Genomic DNA, 25,313 nt, shown 5'->3' with positions numbered 1-25,313 from the left:
TTAGACGTTGGCTCCTAGGGACATTCGAGCTCAATAGGACGAAGATCACCGAAAGTTGCACCAATTTCGCTCTGTGGCTTAGTTGATGTCTAGGCAAGCTTTGTCCCTATAAGAAAGACAGTTCATCTGTTCGAGACAAGTGGGTTTTAAGTGGGACCTTTGCGAACGCATCGTGACCCCTCCACTTACCTGGGAGCTTATCTGGTCAACTCGGTTCATTAGACCGGATTGGAGGCTTAGGTGCCCTCTTCAAACCAGTTAGGAGCTGTCTAGTGATTTTAGGACAAATACAAGGATTTATGTGTTTTTCTTTTATTGCATGCTTGATTGATCAAGTACTAGTGTATGCAAGGGAGTCGTTCTAGAGTACGTGACCTATTACCTTTTGATCCTGAAATAGAACGGATCCTTAGAAATATTCGAGCTGAGATCAAAACCTTAGAATCATTCCCACCCCCTAAGATGGCTGAAGAACAACCAAACTCTTGAGGGAGTACTTTACTCCCACCATTTACACTTCCCCATCTTGCATTCGATTACCTGAGGTAGCAGCGGTACAATATGAAATAAAGTCTAGTGTGATCCAAATGCTCCCATCTTTTTATGGGCTCACCAATGAAGACCCATATAAACACCTAGATGAATTTCTTAAGATTTGCACCACTGTCAAGATTCAGAACTTCACTGATGATGCTCTGAAACTTAGATTATTCCCCTTCTTCCTTAAAGATAGAGCCAAACAATGGCTGAATTCTTTAGAAGCCAACTCGATTCGTTCTTGGGATCAAATGCAACAAGAATTCCTAAAAAAAAACTTTCCCATAGGAAGAACGAACCAGTTTAGATGTGCCATTACAAGCTTCTCCCAAACTGAGGGAGAAGAATTTCATGAAACTTGGGAGAGATTTCGGAACCTAATCCGTAAATGCCCTCATCATCAAATACCTAAGTGGCAGCTAGTGCAATGTTTCTATGACGGATTGACTGAACGAAACCGTCAGATGATCGATGCTGCATGCGGGGGGACATTCATGCTTCAAAATGAGCATGAAGCATGGCAATTATTTGAAAATCTAAATGAAAACTCCCTCCACCATGCTTCCTGTTCTCGTCAAGCACCCCTGAGTTCTCAAAGAAAAGGGACCATTTGTGAAATAAGTCATTCTATGGACCTGTCTAACAAGGTAGATGCATTGTCCCATAAGATTGACCAACTGATGATAGGTGGGCATTACATAAACTCTTCCCAAGCACAAGTGTGTACTATCTGTTCTAGCCCATCCCACCCTATTCATGAGTGCCCTTCAGTGCCCCAATTCTCCGAACTCGTGCAAGAACACATCAATGCTGCTCAAACACAGCCTAGACCGGGTACTGACCCATTTTCCAATATATATAACCCGGGATGGAGAAATCATCCAAATTTTTTTTGGAAGCAGCAAGCTTCGAACACAGCCCAACCCTATTCCCAAAATTTTCAAAATCCTCAAAATTTTCAAACCCCACAAAATATTCATCCCTACCATCCCTCAATTCAATTTCAACACACTCCTCCTCCACCCCAAAGAAACACAGCCTTTGAGGAGAAAGTGTTGAACGCCCTTCAAGGTTTGGAAACCATTACACAATTGGTGCACTCTCACACGCAATCCATCGCCAAGCTAGAATCCCAAATGGGGCAACTAGCTAATGCACTGAACAAGCGAGAGGAAGGAAAGCTTCCAAGCCAACCACTAAGTAATCCTAGGGGACAATATATGGCTCAAGAAAATCAATTAAACGCAATTCATCATGAACAAGCCAATGCTTTGACTACCCTAAGGAGTGGACGTGTAGTAGACAATAAGATTGGGGAAGATAACAATAAGAAAGATGAAGAAGAGGATAGATATGTGTCAAATAAAAATCTAAAACCTTCTTCTTCTTCAGCTAGTTCACCTTCTGCCAAAACTCACATCCCAAAGGCCCCATTTCCTGAAGCTCTTAATTCACCCTCTCCCTTTGGCAAAAAGGAAACTTCACTAGAGGAGATGATGGAGGTTTTCAAACAAGTGAAGATCAACCTTCCACTTCTTGATGCTATTAGACAAGTTCCCTCCTATGCCAAATTTCTTAAAGACCTGTGCATCCAAAAGCGAAAATCTAGGACACATGTGCCTAGAAAGGTCTTCCTAACTGAGCAAGTGAGTTCTATTCTCCAACACAACACCCCTCCGAAATTCAAAGATTCTGGTGCTCCCACCATCTCCTGTCTTAGGAAATAATTTCATTGATCAAGCACTCTTAGATCTAGGGGCAAGTGTCAACCTTTTACCTTATTCAGTTTATGAGAAACTTGGGTTAGGTGAGTTAAAACCAACCTCGGTATCTCTTCAATTGGCTGATCGATCTGTAAAAACACCACGTGGGATAATTGAAGATGTTCTTGTCAAGGTAGACAAATTCTATTTTCCAGTAGATTTCATCGTCCTTGATATGGAACATGAGCCTAATCCTAAGAAACAAATCTCCGTGATCCTTGGGCGCCCCTTTTTAGCAACAACCAATGCACGCATCAATTGTGGAACGGGGGTAATGAACGGGGGTAAAATTAAATGTGTTCAATGCGGACGACCAACCCGCGGGAAAAGTTGAGTGTTCTATGATAGACAAAATAGATGAACTCATAGAAGGAGATGCAAAACCTATCTCACTGTGTCTGGCTGAAGACAATAAACTTAGCGCTTGTTGGGAGGCAACCCAATTCTTTTAGTTTTCTTTAACATTGAGGACAATGTTAGATTTAGGTTTGGAGGTATTTTTAAGTATTTTTAATCATTTTTTTTTGTTTTGTTTGCATCTCTTGCATTCATTTTCACTTCATAATGTCAGGTTTATCGAAAAAATAAAAAATAAAAATAAAAATATCTTTTAAAAAAATTGTGTTCATTTTTATTTTTATAAATTGAAAAAAAAATAAAAAAAATAATAAATAAAAATGATAATAATAAAAAAATTTTAAAAAAAATAATAATATATATTTTTTTACCTAATTTCTATACATGAATGCGAGAATGATAAACACACAGGGTATATAAAATCTAAAAAGCCTAATGACTAGTTGGAAGTAATACAAATTTAAGTTCTTTTTATTAAGTCTCTCTTAGGGAGTTGTAAGCTGATTAATACTTTGGAATTTTACTACACACTAGCCGACCCTTCTAAGGTCTAAGCTCGACATTATGTTGATAGTATAGTAGCAACCTTGGACCCTGATGAATCATATTTATCGAATCCAAAAAAAAAATCATCAATAAAAATAGATTTAGTCAGGAACATCGAAAAGGGCTACCTATTGTCAAAGGTCAAATGGGCTTGTGATGAGGACTCCGAGCATAAGTCCGTAGGGAAGTCTTGATGCCCGACACCTTATGCCAACTGGTGTAAGAGTTGTCGACTGATTGCTTGTTGCCCAGAGATGGTCACCCAAGAGGGGGGTGAATTGGGTGTTTTAAAACTTTTTGACTATTTAAAAAATAAAACACGCAGATGTATGAACTAAAGTAAAGATGGAGGGATGAGAACAGTCAATCGCAAACACGAGGTTTTATAGTGGTTCGGAGCTTCCACTGCTCCTACATCCACTCCCCAAAGCACCTTTGGGAATTTTCACTATAATCCAAGATTACAGTCCGGTAGTTTTGCGAGTGCACTACCCAACTCGTTGTTTTACACCGGGCTAACAACGAACCCTATAACCCCCAATTTAACCTAGGCTTGGGACGCCTTTCCCTTGTTCCAAGTCCCTTGACTGGAACAAGCACAATATTGAAAAAGTTTTACAAGGATTTAAAAGCTCTAAATAAGCAAATATAACAATGATAAGCAATAGAACCCGGAAGAACCCTTTTAGCCGTTGGAAGCGTGGGAGATGATGGTTCTTCCGATGTGGATCGCGTTGGCTTGAGTGTGAGCTTTGAATCCCGAGCGGAAGAGAGTAGTTGAGCTTGAAATCAGTTGGGAAGCTTGAAGGCACTTGATTTCTTCACTTGAATGCACTAACTCCCTTGAACCTCTCTCTCTTGCTTCTCTCTTGAATGATCTTGTGTTGAGTTGGTGAGAAGTTGTTGAGAAGCACTTAAGAGGTCCCTTTTATAGCCCAAAAAACAAATATAGCCGTTAGAGATAAAGTTAAAGAGATTTGAAATTCAAAACATCCTGCAAAAAGGTGTCAGTCGCGTCCCAGGCGCTCCGGAGACGTCTCCGCTTCAACGCGAGACGTCTCGGCTGTAAGATTTTACTTTTGACGTTGTTTGGGGTCGACTCGGCGCTTTATGGGGACGTCTCGGCTTGTTTGCGCTTTTTGCATGGGGACAACTCCGCTGCTTCGGGATCGACTCCGCTGTTATATCTCCGAAAAACATGTCTTCTGGAATTCTCTGAGAGAGTCGACTCCGCTCTTTCAGGGGACGTCTCCGCTGCCTTAACACCGAAAAAGACATCCTCTGGAAAACCCTGAGAGAGCCGACTCCGCTACCTCGGGGACGACTCGGGAGGTTTACTTTTTACTTGCGGGGACGACTCCGCTTACTGTGGAGACGACTCGCGCATATCACTTGAAATCGGCCTTTCTGCCGCCTCTGAGAGAGTCGACTCCGCTATCGCGGGGATGACTCGGCAGGTGCCGGGGACGTCTCCAGTCGTGCCAGTTCTTCCTGTTTGTGCCAGAGACGTCTCTGAGACAACCCGGAGACATCTCGGCTGTCCCTGATCTGTTTTCTTCAGCTCAAAAATTCTTCAATAAATTCATAAAATTATGGAAACTTGCCTAGACATTTCTTAACAATATTCTTAATTAAACACATGAAATCCTCAAGTAAATTGTTAAGATAAATGGAATTATACTCTAGTATTTTGTATTCATCAAAATCCATTAGGGGGTCAACATTGCTTGTTACACGGAGAAATCACCACAAGAGTAAAAGTGAACAATTTATATATCTTAAAAAAAAAGAGAAAAAAAAACTCTGTATTGACCTTGAAAAAGACGATAGTGTGAAAGCCGTCGTTGTAAAAATTCGAGTAAACTGAAATATTACAGATAAAGCTCGTGAGGTACTAAAGTAAATATTCACAACTCTCGAAATCCTGCAGATAAGATGATTTTGAATCAGTAAGCAGGTCCTTTCGACCAATCCTTGGAAACTACTAGTATTAGCAATATTTTGGAGATCTGAACTCTTAGCTTGTGTACGGTCCAGATTTCACCGAGCACTCCAGTATAAATAAGTCTTACAACTCCCTAACGGAAACTTAATGACTTCAACTTGAATTGCATTTTGACCTAGGATTTGGGCTGACTTAGTAAATAAAACCGTGTGCTCTGAAATTCTTATCATTTATGTATCTTAAATTAGATTTTAATATATATAAAAAAAGAGTTTTTGAAATTCTTAGTTAGTATGCATTTGGACTTTGATTTTTCACTTCATAGATCAATCGATAAAAAAAAAGAAAAGAAATTAATAATAACAATAATAATAACTGATTGAAGTTTGTGGGTATCTTTACTGGAAACCCTCACGAGACTATAACTCGTCCACTAGGGTAACCTAGGGGTTTAAAGCCTTGTTGCATATGGTAAATGCAATCGCGATGCCTGCGAAAGTGAGTTAGAGCTTTTCTTTTTTATTATTATTTTGCTCGAGGACTAGCAAAATGTAGGTTTGGGGGTGTGATAAGTATTGATTAAGCTATAATTTAATAATTTTTTTCCAGCATTTACCAATGTTCTTAAAAGGACAACTATTTATTTTACCATAAAATTGAACAATCTCTGAAATAAATTTAAAATATAATAAGAAGTAAATAATTCACATGTTTTCGTCTTCCGAGCGAACCGGCCGGCACGTCTCAGCTCAATAACAGTGGGTTCGAGCCCAATGCCCAGCTGCCATGCATGCACCCAACTTCAGTCAATTGGATTGAGATCAAGCACTGACCACTGTCCGTGGCTCCCCCAAGCAATCCAAGGGTTCAGAAATTTTCATCTTTGCATCACTAAGCAAAACAGAGGAGGCCTTTGTTTTAAATCCACATATGCCCATTTTCACGTCAAAATAGAGCAAAAAATGATTTTTTTTCTTTTTTTGTTTTTCTCTTTCTCGGCTGAAACAGGGGAGACCTTTGTGCCGTTGATACCAAATCCTCCCCAGCACACCAAAGCCTCCGAGATCATCGCTTCAAAGCAATGCTCCCAAATCCTCCATGATCGATTCCCAGCTCCAAACCGTGATCGACTCCCACCAGTCTTTCATTCCTCTTCTCCTGCGATGCATCCAGCCGGGCATCTTCCGCATCCAAGCGGCATCATCTTCATCCCCGGGTACCCCGCCATCAGCCGCGTGCTGCCAGCAATCCGAGCGAGTAGAGGACCAAATCCTCCACGATCACCGGCCGTCTCCCTCTTCCGGATTCGGAATCCCAGCCAGCTTTTTTTCAGAATAGTCTCCTTCCCAGCATCCGGTAATCCAACTCCTTCCGTCCGACTGCAAGCATGATCCCAGCCCCCTTCCGAATTTGAGATCTTTTGCGTCCGTGATTCAATTCCAAGCATCACATGTCAACTCCATTCCGGAATCCCCAGCCTGTGATTTAGCCCTCCCGTATCATGCCAAGGATCACGCATCCAAGTTGGGATATGTATTCAGCCCCTTCTCCCATCCATATCCATATTCCACGAATCACCTCTTCTGCAACCAGCTCCCGAGATCCAGCCCTTCATCCTCTTCGTCCGCGATCTGCCTCCCGGCACCACGCCCCGGAATCAGCCGCCGTGATCCCTTCTTCCTTCTTTCCGCGTGTGCCGGACAGCTATAAGAGGGGAGGGGGCGTTCGGTGGCAAGGGGGAGGGGGCTCGGTTCAACAGAAAAATAGGTGAGACCCCCTGTTTCGGTGAAAAGAAGAAGAAAACCGAGAGGGAAGAAGAGAAAAAGAAATAAAAAAAAAGAGAGAAAGGGGGGGGGGGAAGAGAATAGTTTGTGATATATTGGGAATAATGAGAGGTGAAGGCTTTCATTTGAAGATAGGAGGTCGTCCGGAAGCCATGCGCGGCTAAACGTCTAGTCTAGAGCTGGATGAAGCCCTAGCAATGTATCAGGACATTGTAGTTCTTATTTTTTTTATTATTTTGGAGCTTGTTTAAATTCTTATTTTCAATGAAATATTCCTTTATGATATTTAAACTTTAAGCATGCTAGTTACTAATCATGTTTGCTAAAGTAGTCTAAGATGATTCATGCCTAGGAAGATGAAGTGTGCTGCATCCTAGATTAGCATACTTAGGTAGACACTTCATGCTACACCGAAGATGGATCTTCCTAACACTCTTTATGCTTTTATTTTAAAAGGGTTGTAGCCAATTTGCATGCCTCTCCAAAAGATAAAAATTAAGAACACAATCCCTAATGCAATGCTACGCGGTGGATTCCAAACCCTAGATCTATTTACTTTGATAAATTTCAATTTGTACTCATAGATTAATTCAGTATAATTAAGTTAGCCAACTCTTCTTTTTGATTTATTATTAAAGAAAAATAACTTGTCTCCAATCCCTGTGGACCGACACCCGTAATCACTATCCTACAGGATACGTGCTATTGCGTGGTTTACTTTTAAAATTGAAAGAACCGATCAGCTATTAACTAAATTAATCAACTATATAAAAACTCAAGGAAGAAAGAAGCGATTCATACTCAATACATTTTTGATACACTCCTCTTATGCATTTAAAACAACTCTCAAAAATTCATCTAAGGACAAATTTATTAGAAGAACTTAAGGAAAAACCTAAATCTCAATTTGACAAAGTTAAGAGTGAAGTTTCATTGTTAAGGGGCAATTCTATCTTTTTACTAGTGAAAGAGATGAAATTTTTTATGTGCCAAGCATTCAAAATCAATTGCAATATTTTTATTAGTCTCATGTGCTAAACTAACCTTAAGATACAGAAAATCAGAGTTAGAGTCGATCCTAGAAGAATTGGAGTCGACCCTGTCACATACCACTGTTGGAAACCCTGATGGTCGCATGCATATATTTTTAAAAATTTTACAGCAGAAGCATGAATTAAACTATTTAATTCTAATGCATGCTAGAGATCATATCTCTACAACAAAAATAGATCCAGAACTTTAAACATTTATCCTAAACAAGTAGGCATGATTCTATGTCTAACATGTAGTCATGCAGAATTTCAGCAACCTAGTTGATTTCTAATTTTAATTTTTAATGAGATCAGATCTCATACCTTTTTGCTTTGAGAACTTTGATAATGCCTCGATCACCTTGTATAGCGCGCACACGTGTCCGGCCTCTACGGATAGTCCACGCAAAGCTCTAGAAAGATCCACAACTGCGGGAGTGCTAGCTTGTGCAGAGATGCTGCAGTGGCTGAACTTTTCTCCCTTGAAGCACTCAACTTTTGATTCTTCTTCGAGAGGATGATGGATGGAGATGAAGGATAAGAAGGAGGAGAGAAGGTGGTTGGCTCTTAGAAATTTTTCAGAATTTAGAACCCTTTCTAAAGACCATCTCTACAAACCCTAAGTGTGGGGGTCCTTTTATAGCCAAAAGACCCCCCACGCCTCACACCTCTTTTGGCCAATGAATTTGGCTGATAAAATTCCCAAAAATTTTTGGTGAATCGGTAGCTAAGAGTTGAACAAATTCTCTTTTAATCTTGTGCCAATAATTCCTAAAAATCAGGGGGTTATTGCACCCCAAACTTCAGCTGCACGCCACCCTGCTTGATGCGTCATGCAGTCCCTACAAATTAGGAATTTAATTTCTATCTTTTTAGGAAGATTTGAGGTGCCATATTTTTTTGAAAAATATCCCCACACCTCCTATTTCCTCACGCCAAAAATTGGTAAAAAATAAAGAGGATAGGTACCACTGCTTTTAGGGATAAGGATGAGGTGTCTTTCTTCTCCAAGAAAGAAAGCTAGGGTCCTAAATTTTAGGAATTCTTCTACATAATAAATTCTGATTATTTGGACTCTTAATCCTCATCAAATAAGAAATCTTAATTGACTTGAGTCAATCCCAATCCAATTGGGTCATGTTCGATCAATTAGGTTATGCCCAATCGGCTCGGGTCGAACCCGATCGAATTAGGTCAAACCCTAGTTTAGCCCAAATTGAATCTAATTCAATTTGGCTTAATTAAAGTCCAATAATTCAATCAAATTTAATTTATTAGTAATCCAATTACTAATTAACCCTTCAATAATTCAATAATTATTTTAATGCAACTTTTGCTTAGGATAATTTGTCAATCGAATTGACCAAATTATCCCTGAATGATTCTTAATCATCAATCAGCCATTTGATCAACCTAGAAACTTCTATACGTGTGACCCCATAGGTTCGAATCTAAGTCGGTAGTACAAGAACAACTTCTTGTACTAATCAAAATGATCATCTAGCAATGGTACCCGACGTTCGGATAGACCGAATGATTGCAAAGCAACATTCAAGAACCCTTAGACTATGGTTACCGTATAATTTATCCCTATGACTTCTAAATGCCAGGATGACTTCAGAGTTCTATCAACTCTGTAATAAGTGCATCCATGATGTGATTTAACTTTAGAAATTCTGTGACTCCTCACAAGGATTACCCTGGCCAAGGTTTTGCTAAATTGAACACAAGGCATTATCTCCTATTTTCAGGAGGGGTCAATTCCATCTTGACTCACAACTGACTATGCAAGTACTTGACTGTACCCAGTGACCTTCCGTCACTGAATTAAAAATTCAGGTAGTTCGGTACCAAAGTACAGTGAGTTGCTTGCTAGTCAAAAATTGTGATTTCAGGTCAGAGGGCCAAACTTATATCTATATCCACTCGAAACATCTTTTGACAGTAGAGCATTTCGGAATTGATCACGTTCAATAAAATATACTTCTATACTTCATCTGTGTGACATATCAGTGTCTCCACACTCCTTGGTTAAGAGGACAATAAATGTATATGTCACACAATGATCTAATCTCGATAATGTTGTCATCCTAGTAACAGCATATCATTTGATCGCAAAGAGTTTTAAGGGCTTGAAGATAAATCCTCTTTTATCATAAAACAAGTTCTAAGGACTTCATCATATAAAAGTTTATTTGAAGATGTACAATGAAATGATGAATAATGCTAAATAACACTTTATTAATTTATCAATTTATTTACAAAATTCAATCATCAACATGCTGATGATTGACATTTAGGATACAATTTCCAACATCTGATACATTTGGCACACTTTGGCATGCTTGGCATAGGGCTAGGGTCGACCCCAAAAAAACAGGCACAGTATTCGGGCCGACCCCACTCGAGCCGACCACAAGAAACTTGGAGCCGACCCCACTCGGGTTGATTCTAGAAAAAGCTCGGGCCGACCCCAGTTTCAGCCTTCTGAAAATACGGCTTTCTGAAAATACAGCTTTCTGAAAATACTGAGAGGGCCGACCCCACTGTAGCAGGGGCCGATCCCAGAAAAGCTTGAGCCGACCCCATATTAATGAATAGTAACTTGAGCTGACTCCAGAAAAGCTTGGGTTGACCCCAGCACGGGTGACAGCCCAATGGCTAGTTCTGCAGAATTGTTTTTTAAATCTCCAACGGCTATAAACAGCTACTTTCTCCATTCCAATGGTAGAAAAGTGATCTTTGGAGGTAGGAGAAGTATTTAAGAGCCATTATTCATCAAAAGAAGGTATCTTGGTGAGGATTTAAGTGTGTATTCAAGAGAAAAGAAAAATCCAAAAAAGTTCAATTTATTGCTTCAAGTTCAAATCCAAAAGAAGGGTGTTGAGCATAATTTAAGTGCCTTTAAGAGCTCAACCAATCTATTGAAGAGTGAAGCAATCTTAGCGAAGAAAAAAAAAGCGCCTTCAAAGAGATAACATTTTTCCTTTCTTCTCCTTAGTGCATATTTGTTTTATTTGCTCATTAAGGAGTTTTATACTTTGATTTACTTATTCTTGTTGTAAGGTTTGTTGGTGAGCCCGTAAAACCAACTATATAGGTTTGTTGGTGAGCCGTAAAACCAACGGTGTAGGTTTGTTGGTGAGCCGGCAAAACCAACGTAGGTTGTTGGTGAGCCCGCAAAACCAACATAGGTTAATTGGTGATCCCGTAAAACCAATTGTAAGAATTTTTGGATTGTGAGCCCGAAAAAATAATCCAACTGTAATCCGAGGAGTTATAGTGAATTTCCAAGGGAACACTTGGAAAGTGACGTAGGTGCTTTGGGGTGCAACGAACCACTATACTTGATCGTGTGCTTCTTGGTTTATTTTCTTTACTTAAGCAATTGCTCTAGCTTTGTCAACCCTAAAGGATGAAATTTGATGATTACAAAACACTTGAGATCATGTTTTGTACTAATGACATTGGCTTAATTGTGAAGTTTTATAAGTCAAGAAAAATTAGAAGAATTGAAGCACTGCAAAATCTTAAGTTCTTCGCAAATATCTCATTGGACATATTCTAAAAGGAATTGATCTTAATCTAGTCCATGGAGATCATAGAAGAAGTCTAAAATTTTCTGTTTGAAAGATTTGAGTCAACTTCTAAGCAAAAAGGATAAGTTTAAGTTGATTCTAATAAGTTTTATTAAAAGGAACACAGTCAAAGAGTCGACCCCTGCAAAACATGAGTCGACCCTTGTGTAGTTTAAAGTAAATAGAAAGTTTTTCATCGCCTGAGAAAAGCTTGAAGAGTCGACCCTTGTTCAAAATGAGTCGACCCCCGAAAATGAAGAGTCGACCCTTGCGTTTGAAGAGTTGACTCCTGCTCAATCTCAGCGCTGGCCAAAAAACTAAAGCGTGAGCCGACCCTTGTGTTTAAAGAGGTGACTCCTGATGAAGATGAGCCGACCCATAAGATTTAAGAGTCGATCCTTTGAGGATGACACAGCAAAAGCTCTCTCCACGATTTGAAGTGCCGATCCAGAAAGAACATGAATCGACCCCTGAGATACATGAGTCGACCCTTGTACTGCTGGGACCACAACGGGAAGCTGTGAACGATTTTTGTCTTCTTCTGTAACAAAAAAGATTCTCATCAGAATGGAAAGAAAGAAATTCAAATCCCGCCGAAGAATTTGTCTATCAATACGAGGGAACCTCAGAATGAAAACAAGAAGAAAAGGAAAAAGATTCTAAAGAAAACAAAAGGTTTCCCACTGATAAAAAGAGAAGAAAAGCTTAACAGTTTATCATCCTCATCGGTACTGAATCTAAAACTTTCTCCTATGAGAAAATTAGTCGAAGCTTCTCACTGCATTATGAAGAGCTACTGTTCGGACATTGGAACATCCTTCTGTTGGGAACCCGCCCATGCCGCTGATATTTCAAAACAAAAATCAGATTGCAGCGGAATCGGCATAAGCGGGATCGACGTTCATCGCATGAACGTTGTTTTATGAACCGTTCGTAGTTAGATAAGAATTAAAACTTTTTAAACCTTTAGAAAGATCAGATCTTCACCTTGTGCAGGTAGATGATCACCGCAAACTGAAATTCGTGGTCTATGATGAAGGTTCGCTTGAAGCCGTTCAAGTGTCCGGCCTCTACGGGTATCCACACGAAGCAGTGATCCGATCAAAGCTCTCTAGTCTTCCCGGGGTGCTAGCTCCCTTGCAAAGACTTCTTTTGATGGCTGATTTCCTCTCTTTCAATCAACCCTTGATTGTGCTTGAGAGGAGGAAGAAGAAGGATGAAGAAGAGGAAGAAGAAGAATCCCCACGCAGCCTTCTTTTCTTCCCTGCGTTGGAACCAAGGAAGGAGGCCAAGGAGAGGTGCACGCCTCTTCTTCTTTTCCCCTTGCTGATGGCGGCTGAACCAAGGAAGGGAGAGGGGTGGCCACGAATTGGAAGAGGAGAGGGAGAGCTCATCTAGGGCGCCGGCCCCCTTTGCCCCTTTTTATAACCATCTAGGGCTCCTACAATCTAGGATCCCTAGAGTAATTACCTTTCTCTTCTCCCTTCTCCACATGGAAAAGGGAGGGGCATATTCCCCTCCTCATGGTTAACCCTAATCCACATTAAGTAGGGTTTGAAATGCCCTAATGTGGTCAAGCCCTAATCCAATTAGGCTTAGCCCAAGGGTGAACCAATTAGGATCCAATCTAGGTAAGTCCTAATCCAATTAGAACTTAAATCAATTTTGACTCAATTGAACTCTTCAATCCTAATCCAATTAGGAGTCTTATTGATTCATTAGATTAATAATTAATTGTGACTTAAGAAACCCTAATCCAAATTAGGACATATTTAATTTTAGTCCTAATCCAATTAGGACTCTATTTGAATCCGAAGTCCTAATCCGATTAGGACTCTAGGAATCCTACTCCAAGTAGGAATCCAATTTTGATTCAAAACTCCTAATCTCATTAGGATTGCAGGAATCCTATTCCAAGTAGGAATCCCAGTCCTACTCCAACTAGGATTCCCAGTCCTAATCCAATTAGGACTCTAGGAATCCTACCCGAAGTAGGACTCTTGTTTTAAGTCCAATTAATTAATTCCCTTTGTTCCTTTTTCAACTTCTTATCAATCAAATTGATTACTTGTGATTCATAATCACTTTTCAACCATCGGATCGGTCAGTACTTCTAGTGTGTGTGACCCCATAGGTTCTATTCTGACTGGTAGTGAGATATATTGTGATCTCTATCACTATATCATTGAAAACTCCTTTCAATGGGTTGGAACGATTCCAACTCAACTCATTAGGGTTTATCGATCATCAAGATAATCCCTATGAGTCCCACCATCCACCAGTGACACCTAGCAGCATGTAGTGGCTACCCAGCAGAATAGAATGATGAACCTCTAGGTGCAGTTAACATGTGATACAGTCCTACTATCGTAGATCCCTACAGGACGGAGGTCATGGACAACTCGTCAAACCCCATCGTCTGTCATATGTCAAGATTTATTTGACTTGAGTTCGATAGTGAAAAACTCTTTTTCCACTTTATATTACTGCCCTGGCCAAGGTCTTAGAACTCAGTCTAACAAATCACATAGGATCACTCCTCTTCTATCAAGGTCGATAGATTCCTTATAGGTGCATACCCTACTCCTACAGTGAACTTACTGCAGCCAATCTACACTGCATGGACCCATATGGCTAGAGACCATGTATGTGTGCAGTCAAACTACAATAACCTCACTGTGAGTAGCCGAAGCACCGCAGGTCAAAGGACCAGTCACACTACTGCAACATCAAGCAAGTCACTGACGAGTGGATAGACATCCAAGTGACTTCTTGTCTTGGTCACGCTCAGTACCCTTGTTCTTTAACAAGCACCTGCACTATCACTTCAGTGTCCCTACACTGTGGACTCAAGTCTCGTCCATCCAGAGGGAAATTGATCTGTGCACTGATCGAATCGATCACCGTCCTCGTGATGATCCATTGATCAGGAGCATTTAGAAATTAATCACCAATGATACATGGCTCAAATTCTCAACTCTTGAGAATATGTATCATCATCTTATTAATTTCTTGGACGATTCATAGACACATAAATAATATGAATGAAAAGATGCCTTTTATTTATTCAATAATAAACAGTCAAGTACAAAATTATGTCCCTAGAATCAACAATGTGTCAGCCAAATTGGCTTCTAGGGCATACATCTAACAATCTCCCACTTGCACTAAAGCCAATTGGTCATATATCTTAGGCCCATCTTCTCAAGGTGGGCTTCAGTCTTTTGCTGACTCAGCTGCTTAGTGAACGGGTCCGCCACGTTATCCGCGGAGTCTACTCTCTGCACCTTTACATATTTCTTCTCAACATAGTCGCGTATGAGATGGAAGCGCCGCTCTATATGCTTAGACTTCTGATGAGACCTTGGCTCCTTAGCAAGGGCTATGGCGCCATTATTATCGCAGTAGAGTGTTATGGCATCTGATGTCATCACGTCCAACTCTGCAATGAATTTCTTGAACCAGAAGCCTTCCTTAGCAGCTTCAGAGGCGGCGATGTATTCAGCTTCCATAGTAGAATCAGCAATGATCGGTTGTTTAGAACTCTTCCAATTTACCGTACCACCATTGCACAAGAACACATATTCAGATGTTGACTTTCTGTCATCGACATCAGTCATGAAGTCTGAATCTGTGTACCCTTCTACCTTTAACTCTGATGATCCTCCAAAAACCAAGAATAAATCTTTAGTTCTTCTCAAGTACTTAAGAATATTCTTCACAGCTGTCCAGTGTTCTTCACCTGGATTCGACTGATATCTGCTTGTGACACTCACAGCAAGAGCTATATCAGGTCGTGTACACAGCATGGCATACATGAGGCTTCCTATTGCCGATGCATAGGGAATCTTGCTCATGCGTTGAATCTCTTCAGATGTGTTGGGGCACATCTTCTTGGAGAGATGAATTCCATGCCTAAGGGGTAAGAGACCCCTCTTGGAGTTTTCCATGCTGAACCTCTTCAGCACCTCCTCTATGTACATTTTCTGTGAAAGGCCAAGCATCCTTTTAGATCTATCTCTATAGACCTTTATTCCCAAAATATAGGATGCTTCCCCAAGGTCTTTCATGGAGAATTCTTTTGACAACCAGACCTTGACCGAGGTTAGAATGGGAATATCATTCCCAATCAGGAGAATGTCATCTACGTATAGTACGAGAAAAACGACAGCACTCCCACTAACCTTTTTGTAAACACACGGTTCCTCTTCGTTTTTGATGAAATCAAACATTTTGATTGCGTCATCGAAACGAGTGTTCCAACTCCGAGATGCTTGCTTTAGTCCATAGATGGACCTTTGCAGCTTGCAGACCTTGTGATCTCCATCACTGGAAGTGAAACCCAAAGGCTGTTCCATATAGATGTCTTCATTAAGATATCCATTCAGGAAAGCAGTTTTCACATCCATCTGCCAGATTTCATAATCATGAAATGCTGCAATGGCAAGCAGTGTTCGGATGGATTTCAGCATGGCTACAGGTGAAAAGGTCTCCTGATAGTCAATGCCTTCGCGTTGACTATACCCTTTCGCCACCAGCCTTGCCTTAAAGGTCTCTACCTTTCCATCCGAACCTATTTTCCTTTTGTAGATCCATTTACATCCAATAGGTACAATACCTTCTGGTGGATCTACTAAGGTCCAGACTTGGTTGGAATGCATGGAGTCTAACTCTGACTTCATGGCTTCCAGCTATTTCTCGAAATCGATATCAGATATCGCCTCATCGTAGGTTTTGGGATCTTGTGTATAATCCCTATCTCCCACTAGGAACATTTCCTCGGTATCCTCTTCTAGTATACCTAAGTATCTCTCGGGAGGATGGGAGACCCTACTAGATCTACGAGGTGGTCGAGGGACATCGTGTACTGGCTCTGTATGAATGGGTTCAATAGGATCCATGACTCATTGCTTTTCAGAGACTTTCTCTTCAAGCTCAATTTTCCTCCCACTGCCTCTATCAAGGATAAACTGATTTTCCAAGAATATGGCATGACGGCTCACAAACACATTGTGATCCTCTGAGACGTAAAAATTGTATCCTAATGACTCTTTAGGATATCCTATAAAACGAGCACTTATGGTCCTAGCCTCTAGTTTGTCCGCCTGTAGTCTCTTGACGTGGGCCGGACATCCCCAAATCTTGAGATGACCCAGACTTGGTTTCTTACCATGCCATATCTCATACGGTGTGATAGGAACGGATTTAGAGGGAACTCTATTCAATAAATAAATCGCTGTGAGTAAGGCATCTCCCCAAAGGAACATAGGTAAATCAGTGAAGCTCATCATGGACCTGACCATGTCCAACAGGGTCCGATTCCTCCTCTCTGACACCCCGTTGAGTTGAGGTGTACCCGGAGGTGTCCATTGTGAGACTATGCCGTTTTCTTTGAGATAGTCCCGGAATTCTCCACTAAGGTATTCTCCTCCTCGATCTGATCGAAGAGCCTTAAGAGGTTTTCCAGTTTGTTTTTCTACTTCATTCTTGAACTCTTTGAACTTTTCAAAAGATTCAGACTTGTGTCTCATAAGATACACATACCCATACCGTGAATAATCATCGGTAAAGGTAATGAAGTAAGAATAACGTCCCCTGGCTAGCACATCGAATGGGCCACATACATCTGTATGTACTAGGGTAAGTATTTCAGTGGTCCTCTCCCCATGTCCTACAAAGGGCAATCTAGCCATTTTTTCTTGAAGACAGGACTCGCAAACTGGATATGACTCGAAAGTCAATGAGCCTAAAAGCCCATCTTTATCCATTTTGTTCATTCTGTCCTCTCCAATATGGCCAAGCCTGAGGTGCCACAAATATCTTTGGTTTATCTCATCTCTAGATCTTTTGGATCCTTTGGCACTCACTTCTTGCTCGGTAATATTCACAGATACATCCATATGTAAATGATAGAGATTGTCGATCATGAAACCACGTGCGACTATTTTATTTCTTAAATAAATAGAACAGCAGTCTTTGTTAAATGTAAAAACATGACCTTCCTGTGCTAGACATGAAACAGAAATCAAATTTCTGCTAGCAGCAGGTACATAATAGCAGTCTCTAAGTAATAAACTAAATCCAGACGGTAGTCGCAGATGGTAGGTGCCCACAGCCACAGCAGCAACTTTTGCCCCGTTGCCAACCCGAAGGGTTACCGCACCTTCCGCCAGCCTTCTACTTTTCTTTAGACCCTGCATGGTAGTGCACAAATGAGCACTAGAACCAGAATCTATAACCCAACTAGAAGTAGAAGAAACCGTTAGATTAGTTTCAATTATGAGCAAGTCTATACCTTCTGAAGGTGTGTCACCTTTCTTGTTCTTCAGGCTCTCGAGGTATGAAGGACAGTTTCTCTTCCAGTGGCCTTCGACATTGCAGTGGAAACATTTTCCTTTGTCGTTAGCCTTTTTCTTTTGAACTTCCTTCTTTGGCTTCTTGTCTTCCTTCTGCTTCTTAGCAGGCTTCTTTTTCTTCCAAGTAGACTTTCTCTTGGAACCAGAAGTCAACTCAGCAGCAAGGACATTGCCCCTTGAACTTTTCAAGGCTCCCTCAGCAGTTACCAACATGTTGATCAGTTCAGTATTAGTGCATTCAATCTTATTCATGTGGTAGTTTACTATAAACTGACCAAATGAATCAGGAAGTGACTGTAGGATCAAATCCACTTGTAATTCCTTGTGCATGTCCATACCGAGCTTCTCAAGCTCCTCTAGGTCCTTGATCATAGTCAGACCGTGATCATGGACAGACTGCCCCTCGCGCATCTTTGTCTTGAAGAGCCTCTTGGACACTTCAAAACGAGCTGTGCGACTCTGCTCACCATACAACTCTTGCAGGTGTGCTAGTATGTCCCTAGCAGTCTTCATATTTTCATGCTGGCATTGGAGTTCATTTGACATGGATGCCATCATATAGCATTTTACTCTAATGTCATCATCCAACCACTTTTTATGCATCTCACGCTGAACATCAGTAGGACGTGTTGGTAGTGTGGGGATATCTGAATCGAGTATGTAGCCTATTTTCTCACAGTCCAAAACAATTTTGAGGTTTCTAAGCCAGTCTTTGTAATTGGTTCCGGTCAGTCGGTTGGTCTCAAGAATACGGGTCAAAGGGTTTGAAGCTGACATTGTATCTGCAGAGAGTAAAGATTCTAGTTAGACTTTTATACTTGATCCTAATCTGTTCTAAGGTCTTTTAGAACAAATGTAACTCCCACTATTTTCTCGAATCCCTCACACTCCCCTGGTAGGGAAACGGAAATCCCACACGACTAGGGTTTCTAGTAGGTACTGCGGTCCCACCAATTTACATGCTACCTCACCTAACAATTATTGGTGACACATAGATTGATGAATGTACAACTCTTGTACAATGCTTCTCAAGCATGTTGCAGCGCAACTTGATCTCTAAGCCATGAAAACCTCACCTAACAGTTATTGGTCCCATTTCTTAGTTAAGTCAGACCCACCGTATAACCGTAGGAATAAAGTCGTCATTGGGTCCTCACCTAACGGTTATTGGTGCCCAACCCCACCTTTACCCTACAACATCTCATGTCTATAGAGAGGTCCAGCCCCCCGATGCAACTTGACCACTGTGTCCAGCCGAGACAAATCAACATCAGAAAGGCCTTAGCAGCTCTACTACAGTGGAAGACCTATTGACTTAATATTGGTTAATCAGGTCTTAGTGTTTGCAACTTGAGCCCTTCATAAGAGGTAATCGAACAATTGGCCAGGTAAGCAGGTGGGAGGCTCCCCTTACTCAGAGAGTAAGGTCCTAATTAAGTAACCACCTTTTATGCTTTCCTAGACACCAATTAGATCAATTAATCTAATATGACTTGCTCATGTCGGTTCACTCTCGACTTGATTGAGGAGGTTTTGATTTAGGTCTCAATTGGGTTTGCTACATCACATGTAAACCTATCTACCCGACTCGCATTCACATCACATGCAAACGGCACATCACAGGCAGTTATAATCGCAGCATCAAATTAAAGCTAAACTTTAAATAGGTGATGATCATGGATTCTAGTTAGGTCGTATTACAAGCACATGCACGTCAATCGATCAACTGGTCTTCAACTCTTGAATTGGTTCCAAGCCTCCTTGATTCGATCCTTGACCAACTCTTGATCCAATCGCCATCAACCGCTTAGACCCCTGTTCATCTTATGCATCGTCTTCGACTTGATCGTTGACGTACATCACATCACAGAAATACAACCAGATGTAAAATAAAAATAAAAATAAATTACATCTCCTTTTAGGAGGCACGCAGGCCTCTCAAAACATCAAATAAGATGCATGCAAGCATCTGAAAAATTACATGACATCACAGATCACATCGCAGGTCATTACATTTGATACCAAAAGGGTTTGAATCCTATGATCATCACCGTATGCAACAATTATAATTTTCAGATCTGAAAACTAACTGATTATATCATGACATAGGTCGCTGATCATGCTAATCATGATTCTAAACTTTGTAATCCCATTAACAATGTAATTAGAATCATCTTTTTATCACATAAAAATCAGCATGCAAAAATCAGCACCCCTGAAAAATCTGCATGCAGAAATTTTCAGCATGCATGATCATTCAATTTTCAGATCTAATAAGCCTTTAGATATTTAATTCTTACCTTAATCTACGAAGCCTAGGCTCTGATACCACTGTTGGGAACCCGCCCATGCCGCTGATATTTCAAAACAAAAATCAGATTGCAGCGGAATCGGCATAAGCGGGATCGACGTTCATCGCATGAACGTTGTTTTATGAACCGTTCGTAGTTAGATAAGAATTAAAACTTTTTAAACCTTTAGGAAGATCAGATCTTCACCTTGTGCGGGTAGATGATCACCGCAAACTGAAATTCGTGGTCTATGATGAAGGTTCGCTTGAAGCCGTTCAAGTGTCCGGCCTCTACGGGTATCCACACGAAGCAGTGATCCGATCAAAGCTCTCTAGTCTTCCCGGGGTGCTAGCTCCCTTGCAAAGACTTCTTTTGATGGCTGATTTCCTCTCTTTCAATCAACCCTTGATTGTGCTTGAGAGGAGGAAGAAGAAGGATGAAGAAGAGGAAGAAGAAGAATCCCCACGCAGCCTTCTTTTCTTCCCTGCGTTGGAACCAAGGAAGGAGGCCAAGGAGAGGTGCACGCCTCTTCTTCTTTTTCCCTTGCTGATGGCGGCTGAACCAAGGAAGGGAGAGGGGTGGCCACGAATTGGAAGAGGAGAGGGAGAGCTCATCTAGGGCGCCGGCCCCCTTTGCCCCTTTTTATAACCATCTAGGGCTCCTACAATCTAGGAGCCCTAGAGTAATTACCTTTCTCTTCTCCCTTCTCCACATGGAAAAGGGAGGGGCATATTCCCCTCCTCATGGTTAACCCTAATCCACATTAAGTAGGATTTGAAATGCCCTAATGTGGTCAAGCCCTAATCCAATTAGGCTTAGCCCAAGGGTGAACCAATTAGGATCCAATCTAGGTAAGTCCTAATCCAATTAGAACTTAAATCAATTTTGACTCAATTGAACTCTTCAATCCTAATCCAATTAGGAGTCTTATTGATTCATTAGATTAATAATTAATTGTGACTTAAGAAACCCTAATCCAAATTAGGACATATTTAATTTTAGTCCTAATCCAATTAGGACTCTATTTGAATCCGAAGTCCTAATCCGATTAGGACTCTAGGAATCCTACTCTAAGTAGGAATCCAATTTTGATTCAAAACTCCTAATCTCATTAGGATTGCAGGAATCCTATTCCAAGTAGGAATCCCAGTCCTACTCCAACTAGGATTCCCAGTCCTAATCCAATTAGAACTCTAGGAATCCTACCCGAAGTAGGACTCTTGTTTTAAGTCCAATTAATTAATTCCCTTTGTTCCTTCTTCAACTTCTTATCAATCAAATTGATTACTTGTGATTCATAATCACTTTTCAACCATCGGATCGGTCAATACTTCTAGTGTGTGTGACCCCATAGGTTCTATTCTGACTGGTAGTGAGATATATTGTGATCTCTATCACTATATCATTGAAAACTCTTTTCAATGGGTTGGAACGATTCCAACTCAACTCATTAGGGTTTATCGATCATCAAGATAATCCCTATGAGTCCCACCATCCACCAGTGACACCTAGCAGCATGTAGTGGCTACCCAGCAGAATAGAATGATGAACCTCTAGGTGCAGTTAACATGTGATACAGTCCTACTATCGTAGATCCCTACAGGACGGAGGTCATGGACAACTCGTCAAACCCCATCGTCTGTCATATGTCAAGATTTATTTGACTTGAGTTCGATAGTGGAAAACTCTTTTTCCACTTTATATTACTGCCCTGGCCAAGGTCTTAGAACTCAGTCTAACAAATCACATAGGATCACTCCTCTTCTATCAAGGTCGATAGATTCCTTATAGGTGCATACCCTACTCCTACAGTGAACTTACTGCAGCCAATCTACACTGCATGGACCCATATGGCTAGAGACCATGTATGTGTGCAGTCAAACTACAATAACCTCACTGTGAGTAGCCGAAGCACCGCAGGTCAAAGGACCAGTCACACTACTGCAACATCAAGCAAGTCACTGACGAGTGGATAGACATCCAAGTGACTTCTTGTCTTGGTCACGCTCAGTACCCTTGTTCTCTAACAAGCACCTGCACTATCACTTCAGTGTCCCTACACTGTGGACTCAAGTCTCGTCCATCTAGAAGGAAAGTGATCTGTGCACTGATCGAATCGATCACCGTCCTCGTGATGATCCATTGATCAGGAGCATTTAGAAATTAATCACCAATGATACATGGCTCAAATTCTCAACTCTTGAGAATATGTATCATCATCTTATTAATTTCTTGGACGATTCATAGACATATAAATAATATGAATGAAAAGATGCCTTTTATTTATTCAATAATAAACAGTCAAGTACAAAATTATGTCCCTAGAATCAACAATGTGTCAGCCAAATTGGCTTCTAGGGCATACATCTAACACCTTCCACAGCCAACTTCTTCATCTGCTTCAGCTTTTATTTTTATTGATTTACTCATTATATTCTGAAGCTTTGAGTTTTCTAGTTACAGCATTCTTTTAGTTGGATTAATTGTTGCTGTAACAGTTTTATTGATTTGAAACTTGTAAAGGCTCTTCCAAGCCTCGATTGTAAGTCGTTGAATAGGAAATATTCAGCAAGGAAAAAGTTTTTGGTTGGTTTATCTGAAAACTAACTGGGTTGTTTGTGAGCCCGGAAAAACAAACGGTATAAAATTTTTGGTTGGTTTGTTTGAAAACCCACTGGGTTGTTTGTGATCCCGAAAAATAAAAGGTTTTCGGTTGGTTGCCTGGAAAAACCAACTGGGTTTTAATTATGAGCCCGAAAAATAATAAGGCTGTAATCTGTTAGGTGAAAGAGTAGATGCCCTACAAGCCAATCGCAATATGTATTGTGAAGGATTTTCTTTTGATTTTTCAAATCATGTACATGACATTTAATATAAATAAAGGCATTATGTTTCATCATATGCTGTTGATTATATTTGTGATGAACCCCTTAGATTAAGGCAATGATTTTGAGGCTATGATGAGATCATACTAGTGAGACCTAAAATTCTAAAATCCTAATCTTAAATATTCCCAGTCATTGGTACATTGAGTCGGGGATCAATATTTACCGGAAAGACTGGCACATCTTATGTATGCTCGATGCAGAGGGTGATTGATCTCACAATCACTTGTGTGGAGACACTAATACAAAGATGTAGGTGCTCATTAGAGAAATGAGTTCACTGAATTGACCTACAAAAAAAAATCTTATGAAGTCTTACTTACATGTCAAAAGATGATTCTCTTAGTGGGAGTTGTGCAACTGATCCTTTGACCTGAGATCACCATAGTATCTTGTGCACATAAATCTATATTTTGATTTCCACTCATTCATGACAATAAGTTATGTACGAGGTCTTCTGGATATGGTGGATTGTGTACGAAGGTTATGAGTAGGTGAACAAGGAATTAATCACTTCTAGTAAGAGAAGATCGCATCCTATTTATTCTAATCATATGATAATTCAGAAAGCCTTTGATCAAAGCACAATGAAAATTAGAAAGAGTTTCTAATGTTTCATTATTCAAATTATCATTAGAAGATTGAGAAATATATGAATATGAAATTGAGTTTGACATATATTCATACTCATATACATATTCGGAATGCAGTTTGATTAAAGGATTGAATTGCACAGTAACTTGCCATTAAAGGATATTTTTGGTATTTCTACCAAATATCATATTTTTTGGATAGACATGACATGTTGCTAGACGTCAATCTTGTCTTATAGGTTTGATCGAATTAAAGAGTTTAATTCGATCACCAATTAGAAAGGATTTTAATTGTTAAGTTTGGGTTCGCGCAGTTTGGACTTAAATCGATTAGAAGAGTTATAATCAAGTTGGGTCAACTCGCACTCACACCTATTGCTGGCTAAGTATGGAACCCAATGGGTCACACACAAGAAAACTTATTAAGGGTCTAATTGGATTAGATCATGTTTGCAAGATAGACATCCTAGCAGGTGTTGCAAACCCTTAGCTCTTGATTCGAATTGGATTCGAATCTGATTCTTAATTGATCTAATTTGATTAGATCATGTTCTAATATGGGTTAGCCAAGAGTTGGCACCTAATTGGCTTGGTTTGAGTCTAATTGGATTAGATTTAATAAATCATTCAATCTATACCGTTAGATCTTGATCTACTGTTGGATGAAGACATAATGGAGAGTTGGTTTAACCCAATTGGATTGGATTAGAAGATGGCTATCATAATTGACCATTGGATGTTGATCCCACCATTGGATGAAGACATAATGGGTCAAGTGAATGGCACCTTACATTGGAGCCCTTGGATCATCATCATGAAAGATCAAGAGGTGAGGCGTGATGGACATGTGATTAGCATGTGATGTTGACTTGGTCAAAATATGGCACCACATGAAAGGACATATCATTTGATACACCTCCTCACTTGATCTGCACCTCCTCTTATTTGATATGGCCCTTTAGATGATGCCCTTTCATGAGAGGATGTGTGGATGGGATGCATCCCTACACCTATTATAAATAGGCTAGCACTCCATGGGTTTCATCATTCCAACTCCACCCCACTCCTCTCTTCTTTCTTTCTTACATTAGTTTCTTTCTTTCTAGCATTGCTTCTAGTGTGTCCTAAGCCAAGACAAGGTGGTCTTCTTTAGGACAAAAGGATTAGAAGTGATTTTAGAAGGTTAAAGAAAAATAGAAAGAAAGAAAAGCAAGCCATTAGAGTTCTTTAGAAGAATTCTGCATTAAGGATCAAAGTCTTTGGAGCTTAAGACTTAAATCAAGTTTTCGTGTGGATCAACGTTGGAGGGTGAACACTTGGGCACCTAGTAGAAATTCTGCACATTGGATTAGCGTTAGAGGTATTCTTCTATTTCTGCATTTATATTATATTATTTGATTGCTTCCATTAAGGTGATCTTGGCTTATAAGGATTTTATGTTAAGGAACTTTATCAAAATTTTTTTAAAATTCCTAGCTTCCGCTGCCCATTATAGCATGATAGAACCCTTCACTGGGTTATAGTGAAATCTCAAGCTAGGCTTGAGAAGTGGACGTAGGTACTGGAAGTGCACCGAACCACTATAAATCTTGGTGTTTGTAATTGTACTTCTTCTCTTCCTTTTCTCTGCATATTCCTGACAGTTCT

General features: G+C 40.3%; 1 non-coding gene across 1 annotated transcript; it reads right to left on the bottom strand.

Moving 5' to 3' along the window:
• Positions 1-837: 837 nt before the first annotated feature.
• On the bottom strand, positions 838-943 carry LOC149753310 (small nucleolar RNA R71). The gene has a single exon (XR_016395817.1). It is a non-coding gene; the product is annotated as a small nucleolar RNA R71 (small nucleolar RNA).
• Between the last annotated feature and the right edge of the window lie 24,370 nt (positions 944-25,313).

This window comes from Phoenix dactylifera, chromosome 6, assembly GCF_051530095.1.
Source record: "Phoenix dactylifera cultivar Ajwa chromosome 6, Ajwa_hap1_PhDact_Kaust_v1.1, whole genome shotgun sequence".
In the NCBI taxonomy this organism is placed as follows: domain Eukaryota; kingdom Viridiplantae; phylum Streptophyta; class Magnoliopsida; order Arecales; family Arecaceae; genus Phoenix; species Phoenix dactylifera.
The sequence above is the reverse complement of the archived record's forward strand: the minus strand, read 5'-3'. Positions and strand labels throughout refer to the sequence as shown.